The following is a 14291-nucleotide window of genomic DNA, read 5'->3' as shown; positions in this document are numbered from 1 at the left end:
CCCAGCACATCCTTTGGAAAGGCTTTAAACCAGGGCGTATTCCAATGCAACCGGGGCGTTTCTGCGGGGCTCTCAGCCGGTGCCAGCCGCGCAGCCCCTGACTGGTGCTCACTGGTCTCCCCCCTCCCTCCCAGCAGCAGCAGCGCTCGCCCAGCGCTGGCCAACAGCGCCACTGGGCGTCCAGCGCAGGAACCGCGCAGGGGCGTCTGCCCCGAGCCTCGGCAGGAATCTCCTCTCTCCCCTTCCTGCTATCGCAAGGACAAATTCTGAAATGTATTTCCCACCTGGAGTCTTCGGCACGTAAACGCGCTTCCTCAGTACTTATTGAGACGTTTGGCTGGACATTAATAATCCAGGCAAACGTGAAACGCCCTACACAATCCTTCCGTCAAGTGTGCTCACCAAAGACGTGGGCAAAGGCAGCAAGAGTTGCTCATGTGCTGTGCACTACATTTTTCCAGAAGTCAGACAATGAAGGCGTTTTCAAGCACAGGCTGTTTGTGGGAGGCCGAGTTTTGAATCCTTTCTATTTCAGAAGGAGATCTCCAACTGTTGTATGTCCTCTCCTAAAGTATCCCACAGTTAAGAACCAATTCAGTATTAATAGCAGCATGAATCTCTGCTGCTCCTTGGGTCAGCTGCAATAGATGTCCAAAGAATACCTTAAAGATGAGCCTGCAGGTATTGCTGTGTGGACAGATCTCCCCTTGGACCAGTGACTCCTTTACAGTCAGGACTTCAGTGTTTTGATTGAGGTAGAAATGCTGCTGCTGCTCCTCAGACACAACGGAGAACACATTTCTTCCTAGGCAGCAGTACTTCCTTTCTAATGACATCAGTTCATGAGTCCATCTGCTCTAAAGCCTCCCTGTATCCCTTCCAGCTTCAAAGAATAAAGGAAAATTCCCTGCTTCAAAAGCCTAAGCTCATGTATTTCCTCAGAGACATTCTGCCTTCTCCAGTCTCCAAAGATAATTCTGGACAGAAGATACCTGCCAGACCGACAGAGAGCAGGTTTAGATTACATATTAACAAGAAATTCCTTATTGTGAGGGTGGTGAGGCCCTGGCCCAGGTTGCCCAGAAAAGCTGTGGCTGCCCTGGAACTGTCCAAGTCCAGGTTGGACAGGGCTTGGAGCAACCTGAACGTGGAAGGTGTCCCTGCCCTTGCAAGAGCTTGGAAGAAGATGATCTTGAAGGTCCTTTACAATTCAAACCAGTCTGTGACTCTCTATGTTTGCTTAGTTCTTTTCCATCCTGAATCTTTTGAAGGCAACAAATTCTCACTCTCTCCTCTCTAGCCATGACAATCTCAGTACTTCTTGTTTGGAAATAAATCCTCTCAGCTGCCACACTCTGCTACCACAAATGCCTTTTGAAGGCAAGTAAATATTTTCATCTTTGTAAACTTTGTGCTTAGTGGGACCCAACTTTTCCATCTTCAACCTCACTCCTAGGTCAAATATGCAGAAATGTCCTTCACAAATCCTTAAACCCATGTGGTTTTTTGTGTCCTGAGATCTCAAATGGCCAAAAAATAAGATTTCAATTTCTGTAAGTTGTGGGGGAAGTATCATCTGCTGAGGTTTTTTTCCCATGTTCTTCTGTTCAATTTCTTTGTGAATCCTCCCACACTTTCCTGCAGTGGCTGTTGCAGTTCACTCAGAGGAGACAGATTCAAATGGAAAGTCCCATGTTCAACAGTCAAGTAGCACAAGGTTGTCAGGTAATTCAAGTTCACTGGGTAAATAGTCTTGGTTTTCTCTGTGCTTTTCACAAAGCAACAGAGAATAAGATTATTTTCTCAGTGACATTTGGAAAGCCTTGAAAAAGATATTTCAGGGATAGGAGTACCACACAGACATTCATGAACAAGGGCAAGAATTTTCAGGCTTGTGAAGAAATATTTCTATGATTGGCTACCCAAAGGTAGGAATTAGAAGTGTTTGAAGTTAAACAATTGAGCATTATAATAAGAAAGTAAGAACTAGGCAGACTATATGCTGTCCTGAGCAGAAAAATAGCACATTTTGTTTTAAAAGGACAGGTCAGGAAGGAATGGATATGGGAAGAGGTTGGCCTTGAACAGGCCAGTTTTGGAAATCTGTCTGGTCATCTGAGAAAGAAAACAGGGATTCAGCTGAGAAGCAGATTTGAAAATTAAGGAGAGAATGGGAGAGCAGAATAAGGGACAGCAATGGTTAGACGAGGGAAAGATGCTGTGCAAGAAGGACCCAGAGAGGACAAGCACGACGCTGTTTGGTTGGCAAGGCTGACCAAGCAGGGTAAGGACAAAGCATCACAAGTAGGATCCATCCTGAGAACAACTTAGGAAGGGCTCGTTGATGTGGCACCTGTAAAAAGAGAATCACAATGGTCATCGGTAAAGAGAAGGTGGGGTCCAATCAACCAGAGTGAAAAGGGTATAGGGAATTCTGTGGAGAAGCAGGAAGGGCAGTGGATGCAGTTTGAAGTCAAAACAGGTGCATGGATAGAAGGGAGCCAAAGTAGACACAAAGAAGGAAGAAACAGATCAGTTAGGCAGGAGGAAGGAAGTGTATTTATGATCCTTTAGGCTTGCACCCATCTTTGTCCAATTCTCAGTGTCTGGCTTATGACCTAGATTTCCTCACTTCCACCTTTCTTCCTCAGAATGCCTTTCTTTCCAATTGGGGAGCAAAAAAAATTATCAGAAGGTAGCAGCAAACCAAAAGGAACCCTTCTATCTCAGCCAGTGTAACAGGATGAAGTGCCCAGTACCCAGCTTTCTGTTTCCTGATGCCCATCTGCAAGCCAAGCTCTGAATCCTGTAACCCTTGGATGGCATGAACATATTGAGATCAGCTCTGGAAACACTTGGCCCAGTGCTGCCTAAAAGGAAGGTCAGTGGAGAAGGGATTTAAGCACAACTTCATGGACAGAGTGGTCACTGCCCAGAAGGAAAGCAGATGTTCTGAGCTGAGGTTTTCAGAGGAGACAGTGATCAAGGGAGTTATTATGTTTACTCACGGCACAGGCGAACAGAGATGCTCCAACATGAGGGCATCACCCCTCAGTTCATGTCTAGTGCTTCTAAAGACACAGCAACCAGTCCAGCAGTTAAATAAGTAACCAACACTATTTCTAAACAAACTCCAGCTAAACGGTGAGAGCTGTGTAACCCTGGCATAAGAGAAATCTGGCTTATGTTTTAGTGAAACAGCAGAGATGTCCTTTTTTGGGGAGAGTACTTGGGAAAACAAAGGGGTTCTGGGCCCTCTGTTTAATTTGCTTTGTCCTCAGCTGCAGGTCACTTTCTCCCACATGATTCCAGTAGCAACTGCAAACCAGGCACCCCCCCTGGGATCACAGGATGGCCTTGGATCTCTGACACAACTAAACCATCCTCCAGAATACAGGGTGACCAGTGAACTTCCTGGGACATTGTTTACACAAAGCAGTGAAGTTTGGACTCTTGTTATCCTACATACCCTTGTATCCTGTCTTTTATTTTGTTTTAAAATACTTTTGTACCTCGACAAAACTGAGCAGTGAAAAGCCATTGGACATGGTCAGTGCTTTTGACCAACAGCATGTAGATACTCTGAGAGAAAAGGGACTTACAGAAAAAAGAGACTTACAGAAAAAAGAGACTTACAGAAAAAAGAGACTTACAGAAAAAAGAGACTTACAGAAAAAAGAGACTTACAGAAAAAAGAGACTTACAGAAAAAAGAGACTTACAGAAAAAAGAGACTTACAGAAAGGAAAACATCCATTCTGTAGACAGAAATCCAGGCAGAGTTTATTCACTGTTTAGGCAACAGACAGGTACTCACATCCATATCACATTTTCTAAAGGAGGGGACACACTGGCAAAGACAAAATGAAAACCAATTTCAAGACAGATGTACAACCACTGTTCCTTGTGAAAAGTTGTAAGGTAAACGGGTACAAACCCAACACATTTAGTAGGTACCATGAAAATGCATGACAGCTAATTTACTTTCCAAAGAGTTTATATCTGAGTAGGTGCAGCACAACCCTGATGTCATGATACTTCCACTGCCAGGTTCATAAATTTGGGAGGGGGGAAAAAAAGTGGTTTTGTATTAAAACTCCTGGATTGCATCAGTGATGGGGAGGGCTAACAAAACAGCCTGTAGTCCCTGTATATCTGTCATTTAGAAAACTATTATTACTTTTTTTGGTCAGGCTTGACCAGATGAGACTTAAACGCACCTTGGGATCACATAAATGCAGGTTATTGACCAGCAGCAAGTCGGTCCTTGCCCTGGGAGCAGCAGAGGCGGCGGGGTCGAATCCGGCTGCTGTATTTCCCACATTTTTCCACCAGAGAGCAGCCGCCACAAAGGAAAAACCGAGCGGCGAATATGCAAGTCACGGGAAGGAGCGGCGGGGCTGGACCGGGAACACCCGGGCTCCGCAGCGTGCCGGGGCCGGCTAGGGAAGGGACAATCCCCCGGAGAGAGAGAGAGGCAGGTCTCTTTATTATCTATCTATCTATCTATCTATCTATCTATCTATCTATCTATCTATCTATCTCTGTTCATTTATACATCTACCTATCGATCCATACATTTAGTTATCTACCTACCCATCCATTCAGCTGTTTTCCATCCATCCAGCAGCATCCTTGTCCACAGGATCTGGGTTCTGTTGTGCTGCTCTCTGCACGGGGGAAAGGAGCACACACTCAGATCCAGGGAAACCATTTCAGATCGAGGGAATCACACTCAAAGCAAGAGGCTGGGGAGAAGGGGGAGATAGGAGGTCATTAGTGAAGCAGTGACATCGTGAGGGGGGATCCAGAATCCTGGACTGAGAGGGGTTTGGGAGGGGATATAGGTCATGGCACAGCCACTGGGATCGGTTTATCCCTTGGGGTCCCTAACGCTGGCTTTCTGCCCTTGCCACTGAACAAAAACAAAATTGCAGCAGTATCGAGCAGTGTGCTGGTTTCTCCCAGCACTGAGACTACAGGGCAAGTGAGGACAGCAGCCAGCTTAAACCCTGGGAATCTGGGATTGTTGTAGGAGATACCAGCAGCTAAATAATCTCCTAACTTGCTTCCCTGTCAAGCCAGAGTCTCTAATGCAGAAAGTACTTGTACCATTTAAAACAAGCTTAAAGAATTGTGTCCTCTTTCATTACTACATGCTTGTCCTCTATTTTAGTCTTTACAGAAGACTAGGAAAGGGACTTAGAAGCACCTCTTAAGAGAGGCAGTTGTCAGGATTACATATATAAAATATTTCTCATCACATGCCTTAGTTTTAAGTAAAATTCCCAGGTTTGTCCATGACTGATTTAGTGATTTAAAAAACCTTTCAAGAAGCAAGTATATCCTGTGCTACTGTAAATCTCCCATTTAAATCCCTAAGGTATAAGCAAAATAGCTTGTCTCCTTTTTTCTTCTAAAAATGATACCTGAAGAAGGTATCACCTCTGGATATCTGATGATAAGAACTTCAGCACAGGACTGGAATGATTCTTAGCCTTCCACTGAAAACATGCATTATACTCAATAACAAGTGGCAGTTAACAACCAAATAAGTGTCTCTTTTCTTCCTCGTTGTTTTCTTTCATTTACCTCATTGTATTTCTTGATGTATTAATGAAGGTATCTAAAGAAATAAATAAAAAAAAAATAAAAAAAAAGCACCCCCAAACCCAGTACAAAGTCATAGGTGATTCTGAGAGAGGTTAGGAATTACTATGGGCTGCCTGGATGAATAAGTCCCTTAAACTGAATTTTGTAATCCCAAACTCAAGTGAGTATTCCTTGGAACATAAGGGGGAAAAAACCTCTGTGCCCAATACACAAACATCTGCCATTCTGAGGGTGAAAGTGGGGTAATGAATCCAGTGCCAGGAACAGATAAATGTTCACTACATGGTTGTTCAGTAGATGGAGTATGAGCTATTTACATTAAAATGCTAAACCAAGTGACTTCCACTTCCTACTAAATGCACATAAAAAGGCATCAAAGGATCTATTTGGCAAAACCTTTAAGATGAACAGAATAAACCTGTGTTCCTGCCTTCTACATAATCTTTACTTATTTATGCACATTATTATTACACTTATTTATTACAAGCAAAACATTGGAAACATCAAGACAGATGTTGAACTGCACAGATAATTGAGGTCCAGCATCACCAGACACAGCAAAAATTTTCTTAGAGGCAGTCTTGCCTGAAGGTGAACTACAACTGCAGCAGCAGCAGCAGCAACAACAAAAGCAAATATGATAATACTGTTTTAATTTAGGTAGAATTCAGAATGATGGCTCAGATGCTCACCAGCTTTGGAACAGTGAGACACAGCTGGCTGAAAACACAGCTTCCACAAGGAAATATCCAAACTGGTCCAGGGTGTTGCAAAGGAGAAAACCAGTGAGGCCTGGTACCAACAATAAGAGGTGGATTAGAGCTATGTGATGAGACTGACAAATTTATTAAATTTCAAACCACCAACAACAAAAAATAAGCTTGTTTGTAGTCGATGGGAGAAGAAATTCTGAGAGATAATCACACAAATCTAGTAGTACTGACAGCCTCTGTTCAACAGCTTTGGATTTATACTGCCTTTAAGAGCAGATAAATATTTTAGGAAAGAGATCCCATCTTCTGAAACACACTACTGCTTTCTGCTCTTGCATAGAAGCCATCCATCTGTTGTCAACTCAGTAATTTGAAATCTAGTTATAACATTATCACAATGCATATGCTGTGTATGGCACACAGGAGCAGCTGTCACGATGCTGGACATAAATTTTTGTCAGAGATCCATGACCCCACCACAGAGGTCAATAGCAGTAAGCACAATCTACTTAAAGAATTCCTGACTGGAAGATGCATCCCATAATGCAGTCTCCTGCATGTGTTGCAGGATATTTACAAAGCTTCTAAAGCTTTGCAGAGGGCTTTGTTTAGTACTAAGGTAATGACTAAGGTGTATAATGAAGTGGTGCCCAGCAGAGAGAACACATTATCAATGCCAGGCAGACAACAAGCAATGGGTCCTCAAGACAAATAAGAAGGGAATGCAAGTTGTCATCAGAACTGTTTTTTCAAAGGTAGGTGAATCAATCAAACCCCTAAAGATTCCCCTGGGAATAAACTGTTCTGAGCTCACAGCAAATGGTAAAATCAGAAAACCTTCCCCTGACTTCCCAAAAATAGCACCTAACAAAAGCAACCCCCAAGCTGGTGTAACAACCAACCCACCTGAATACCCAAATGAAAAAGACTCAATAAGAATGCTCAAAAATATTTCGTTCAAAAGCCAAAGCACTGTTCTAACAAAAGGTCTTCATGCATCATTTGAGGTTTCACATCAAATTAGAGGGAGGGAGAGATGAGAAGAAATCCTTCCTATTGGACAGACATTTGCACTTGCCTCTGAAATAAAAATGTGTGAGATTACACATAGTAAAACCAAGCTTGGAAAGGAATTCTCCTGTCAGTTAGTGAAATGGAGAGAGACACTGAGGACATTTCAGAGGGCTGCTGGTTTCTTGGCCCATGGGAACAAATTCCCAAGTCTATTCTGAAGCTTTATAAATTAACATTGCAAATTTCCCTATACGTACATATATACTCTAATTACTCTAATATTCTCTAATCATAGCAGAAAATATACAAATATATATGCATAAGATTTTTCTTACATACTTCTTCAGAGAAACTGGAAATGGCTGGGGTTTTTTTAATGAGGTGTAAATTTCCTGAACTCTTAGAGTCCTTTAGCTTCTTAGGACTTAGAAAGAAACAAAAAGTAGATAAACTTTCTTGTTACTTGTGTTATCTGAATGAGTAGAAAAGTTAAGGCGGTGATGAATTATTTTAAAAAAAGTTACAGAAACATGTCAGTTTAAACATGATATTTTAGTGGCTGGGCCCAAAATGATCATCATTCTTTGGAAAAAGATGCATGAAAGTGATAAGAAAGCCAAGCTGGCAAAGATTGCATATTTCCCAGGAAAAGCACACCATTTTGTGGGTTCTTTCCCTTTTGGCTCCATGAAATGTTTATCTATAAATGTGAATTATTCAGGAGGTGACTGCGTCAATGCTGAGATCACCCTGACCTTGCCTCTACTGCTCGTCCTGCCAGTGCCTTAGAGATTTCCTGGCTCTTGTCACAGATCCCCATAATCCCTACTCAGAGATCCAACAACAAATTTACCATTGCTCTGCTTCTGCCTTTCCACCCATGCTGGGAGGTCCCTCTGTTCCAAGTATTATGGAATTGCATCACCACAATCAGATTTCTGAAGGAGGTTCTGCATAGAAAAGATGCCAGGTGGCTCAGCTGGTGTGGTCCTTACCCTGCTTCCTAGAGGGTCCCAGATCGGTGCTTATTCCCTGTGGATGCTGCCAGGTCACCAGAAGGGCAGGGACAGCTTGGTGGAAGCTGTGAGATTCAGTTGCCAGTGGAATGGCAATTTCACCATGTCACCTTAGGCATGCCAAGGTGACCTGGATCTTCAAGGCACTGCTGGGGCGTATTTACAGACAGAGTGAGCACATTGAGTGACACTCAGTGCTTAAAGAGAGGTCCCTGGTGCCATTCAAGGTGAAATCCAGCATGAGGTACCTCGTGTACATACACACAGCATGTAGGATGCCTGGCCTTGTCTTCAGTGCCAGAAGGACCCAGGTCTCCAACAGAGGATCTGTTACATCTTCCAGTCCTCTGTGGATTTTCCAGTCACTGTCAACCAGTAGATAAATAATAATAATAATTAAACAGATCAGATTAATTTATCTGTTCATTTATTATTTATCTGTTTATCTGGTTATTATCTGGATGCCCCATCCCTGAAAGTGTTTAAGGCCAGGTTGGCTGGAACTCTGAGCAGCCTGCTCTGGTGGAAGGTGTCCCTGTCCATGGCAGGGGGGTTGGAACAAGGAGATCTTTAAGGTCCCTTCAAACCCAGGCCATTCTGTGATTTCCAAAACACAGCCACTGGACTTGTACACAAAGGCAAATGTCACAAGCAAGGGGAAAGAAGTGCTTCCAGCTATCAGGAAGCAGAAGCAAACAGGCCAACCCGCCAATTCCTACTGTATTGTATCTTATTTATTACTCTGTTTTAGATATTGCTCTCTGTGTGGCAACAGCTTAAACTCATCACAAGCCTAATGAGGAGAGTGCAGCTTAATGGAAAGCAGATTATGTCAAAGAGATTTGATATCGTCCTCTGACAAGATTATAAACAGGAATCATAACGCAGACTGTATTGCTGATATAATATAATCAGACTTTTTTAGACTTCTAGCTTTGTGCCTCTAACATTCAGATAAAAAAACTAAGAACAAGAGCACCATGAAAAATCAGAATGGCACATACTAAATCAAATTGAATTTGTCAAGTTGATAGTCTCACTGTGATTAATGTGGATGCATCAAATAATTGCAATGAGACTTGTAATGTCCTATAAATACTGTTCTATTATATACATATAATCTTATTTTACAATGATACAGAGACATAATGGTAGTGTAAACATACATTTGTTCCTGGAAAGTGTTCAGATTATGTAAACATTGAGATGTGACAAACAAGAAAGCCCATGACCAGATCACAGAGCTGTGAAATGCTTGGCATGGCACACCAAGGCATTTTTAATACAATAAAGCCCAACTTTATTCCCATTCCTAGAGGAACAAAGACTCATATGCAGAGACCTGGCTCTGGACAGAGCTCCAGAGACCAGTGGCTCTGGACAGACTGGAAATTTCTGTAGGCAACCTCTTGAACACCACTAGGAAGGATGACAGAATACATGATACCAGAAGAGCACTGAAGAGAAAACCAGCATTCTTTGTAGCTATTGTGACCCAGCCTCCACGTGTGCCCTTCAAAACTGTCACTGGTTCACAGAGAAACAGTGAGAGCCATAACTGGTCTGGAGAACAGGGCAGAGACCTAAAGAACTACAGTCTCCAACTTACCATTGGGAACTTGCAGGTGGTTTGGTCAGAGTCTGATGAAATCTATTAGATGGCTCTTTAACCCAGCAAGAACATCTGACACACCCCTGTTATTATCCAGCAGTTTAAAGAAACGAAAACAGAAATAAAACACAGTTTATAACACCAAAAGGACATGGCCAAGGCATATGCTGTGTTACCCCTCATCTGATACCTTTAAATCAATAGGTGGGGTCTTTCTGAAGGTGGCTCACATTGTTTCATGAGTCCGTGGTCTTGTTGCAGGGAGAAGTGCATGTGAATATGCACAGAGCAGATTAGATGATCACAAAATACATCCTGTATCTGTGGAATACAAACATTGGATCTAACTCCAGCTCCAGGTCAAATATGGCTTCTGTATTTAGCCTCTCCACCTTTGATTCCCAAATTGCACGTAACTGTTAGCTTTCAAAAATCATCTAATCTATTAATTAATGCTCCGAGTCCCCAGAAAATACATTTTTAAGCAATAGAACGAATCAAATTCAGCTTTTACTCTGCTTTGTGCCCCTAGTAGAGATAGAGAACTGGAGATTTTCTCACAAGTTACTGGAACAGCAAAGTTAAAAAAAAAAGTTCAGATTTCATACCTTTGGAATCACACAGAAGTCCCTGTCCTTCTGCTCAAGACATATGTGAGCATCAGATGCTGCTTCCTGTGAGTCCATTTCCCACAGGATTCTCTCAAATGAAAGAGCTGATCTCTGTGCTACCCCTCAGGGACTGCACACATGTGTATGAAAGTAGAATAACTGGTGTGGTTTCCTTTTTATTCTGTCAGTTTGGAAATACCACTTATCAATTCCAATTGTCTTCTGAAAAACAGATACAAACATAGCTGATCCTCTGGCTATTGGTTCTGCTATTTATTTTCTCCTTTGAGATCTGTAGAGCCAGCTCTGCTCTGCCTTTTCAGTATCACAAATATGAACTGAAGTGTTAATGAAGATGCATCTGCAGGGCCAGATGTTGGCCTCAGCAACAGCTGTACCCAGCTCCTTGCCTCTCTGCCACTGTATATTCTGAAATGATGATCTTTAAGAAGATAAAAATCGATGGGATGTGTTATATATTATCTTCCTCTGGCACCTGTCCACCAGGCAGTGCAAACAGTCTGCCTTTAGCCAGAAATGGTGTTTCCTGGTGAGAGAAAACATACCTCTTGCTTATATTAGCAACATACTTGATCTGTGTTCAGACAGTAAACAAAAAAGGTATTTTTAAGTCCTGCCTTTACAGCCTGTAAGAATCCACCTTGCAAACCCTATACTCTAAAAGTTCCTCTGTTTCTGAAAAGGCAAGAGGACAACACAGCGACAGCTTCTGATAGACTCTAATAACATAAATTAATTATATTTGCAGATGAAATGTTCCAGAAGGTGTGAAAGAGCAGACAATGAATGTAACAGGCCTTTGGATATGAAGCTGGAAAAGAGAATGTCTCAGGCAGAAACCCTGCTTGAGAAATCCCCAGAGTGGTTCACAAGGAGAATGTGAGGCAAAACCAGCATCCCTTGGGAAATACTTCCTTGCATAAAGCTTTTAAAGTCACATTTATTGAGCTAAAAGGCACTCTGAGATGTGATAACTCAGAATGGGGGAAATATATCGCTAAAGATAGACACACTTCAAATGTTGTTAGGTACTACTTGGCATTTCAGCTCTTGGTCCAAATGGCCATATTCTGTGTTTGTACTTACCTAGGTCTACAAGGCATTAACTCCAGAATAGGATTTTTGGGTAAATTCTTCTGCCATAACATAACTACTTCCGCAAATAGTTACTGCTTTTTCCGGTCCAAAGGAAATGCAAATTACTAAGCCATTTTTCAGTGTAATATAAAATTCATATAATTGTTATTTCTAGTTAAGGCAACACAGTTATTTGTTGTGCCGGCTCTGTAAATATTTATTTTGGGAAGCATTTTTTATTATCTCTGAAATAATATATTAACATTACATAATATAATAATATAATTATATTATCTGCTTATCTCTGAAATATCCTGAAAAGCAGCATCTCATCTGGGCTGTCACCATGGTTTTAGCTGGTGTAATCTAAGGTAAAAGGCAATGTACTTTTCGAGTCACTTGTGTACTTTGGCAACTTCTTTACATCACTGCTTGCTGCTTTGTTCGTGTATTTCTTTAAGCCATCTACTCTAAATTAAAAATACAAGAAGTTCAAATACACTCCTGCATCTCTGTACTCTGTTTGGTACAATGATTTTCCAGAAAGCTTCCTATTTGCTAAATAGCAGCTATGAAGCTTTTGTTATACTTTTAATTAACTCCAGTTCCTAGGTCCGTGTGTAATTCCAGCTGATTTTATTCTCTCTGTTTCTATAATATCCGGATGGCCACAGCACACAGGAGAGCTCAAATACAACATGTTCATAAACTAAGCCAGACCAAAGAAATATTATCAACCGATGAAGGTCTTGAAGGAAATTAAATGTGAGGCAAGAGAGTTTAAAACGTATAGCTTAGGGAGAAAGAGATGAGAAAGATGAGATATAAGTCTACAAAAATCAAAAGTGTGCCACCACTGAAGCAAGAAGCAGCAGAGGCACAGGGGTACAGAGCTAAGCATGTGCACAGAGTGGCTTAGGGGAAGATGTAAACAGAATGCCAAGGAACTGTTGGGGTTTATTTACATATAGATCCCTGCAAGTCCAAACATAATCTCCATATAAAAGCACGCTCTAAAATTGATTATAGCAGTTTTTTTGGTGAATATTCTGGAGCGAAATAGAGACCATAAAAGAAAACAATCAGTCTTCTTGACCTACTTGATGATTTGCCTTCTAATACCTTTTCTCCAGCTACATGTTATATTAGAAAAATTTAAAATTTGCAGGGAAGCACCTAAAATTGAAGAGGAATTGCTGTGATTACTGAAATAAATAAGCGTACTTCATATTAAAATTCTGGTTTAAATTTATCCAGCTGTACAAATAGAAGGAAAAATCACGAAATTTTATTTCTGCCTTGTAGTTGTACCTTGTATTATATGTGTCTCTTGTGAAATGATCATCATAATGCAAAGGAATTTTACCTGACCACCTTGTTTTTATCACCACCAAGTCTATAATAGTTTTGAATAAGTTTTTTTTGACCAGGTTGGATAAGAGTTTGACAAAGAGAACATGGCCTGTGACTGCTGAGAAGTAATCATGATATCAGCATAACTGGCAACAGCATTTCAGCCACGTGAGAAACAACAACACCCATGGGAATTACTAAAAAAACGGAATCATTAAAGAAAGTCACTTTTCCCAGGAACAGCTGCTATTATTTTAGAAAACAACACTTGCTGAAGGAAACTGGAATCTTGCCAGATCTGGTACTTAAAAAGAAAGGAAAAAAGAAGATAATAAAAGAAAAAATTAGAGCATTTGAAGATTAGACAACTGTGCAAAATGAGAAAACCTCCTTTGCAGCATCCTGAGGCAAGTACCAAAAAATGGGCCAATATTAGCATATGTATTCAGCACGCTTCTGGAAGCAAGGACGTGTTTAGAAAGATTCATGTGTACTACCTGTCTTTTGTACTAAGGAAAATACAAGACTGAAAAAAATGCAGAAAGGGTAACAGAGGACACCATTAAGCCGACATGGAGCAGGCCAGCTGGACTGTTATGATTTAATTAAGGAGAGCTTGACTCAGTGGGATTCACACATGGGAGGTTATTCCTATCAAATCTGACAGAATTTTTCACAGTGGTAACATACCACAGAGGGAAGCTGTGGACATAAAACCAATTTGACACTGTACTGCACACTGTTAAATTAGAAAGTTAATGATTAGGGTATATACAGCGTGAAAATCTTGCAAAAGGAAAGAGCTGACTTTGAAATCTAATACACGAACTAAAAAGATACAGGGTAGACCACATTTTAATTCATTCAGCTTCATCAAATAGCATGTATCAGCCTACTCCTAATATCTTTTGGTCAACTAACCATAGAGGCATAATACACCACTTCCAGCAAAACATGAACTCCCATCTTCTACCTAAAAATGCATAAATTGTATGCTATCTAAATGTGGCCAATTCTTTCTTTGATTCCAGGCTTGCCTTTTTGTCCTCGGAGCTCACTGTCGAGCACCTTTATCCAGAACCAGTTTTCCTATAATTCACAGAGCCAAAGAATTACTGAGGTTAGAATGGACCGTCTGGAGATCATCACCACATCACACCCACTCCCTCCACCCCCCAAATCCTGGGTAAGTTAGAGCAAATTGCTCAGGTTCTCAGCCAACTGAGTTTTGAACACATCCAGGAATGGAGACCCTGCAATGT

Source organism: Corvus moneduloides, chromosome 15 (assembly GCF_009650955.1).
Source record: "Corvus moneduloides isolate bCorMon1 chromosome 15, bCorMon1.pri, whole genome shotgun sequence".
NCBI classification, from domain to species: domain Eukaryota; kingdom Metazoa; phylum Chordata; class Aves; order Passeriformes; family Corvidae; genus Corvus; species Corvus moneduloides.
Note: the sequence above shows the minus strand (reverse complement) of the source record.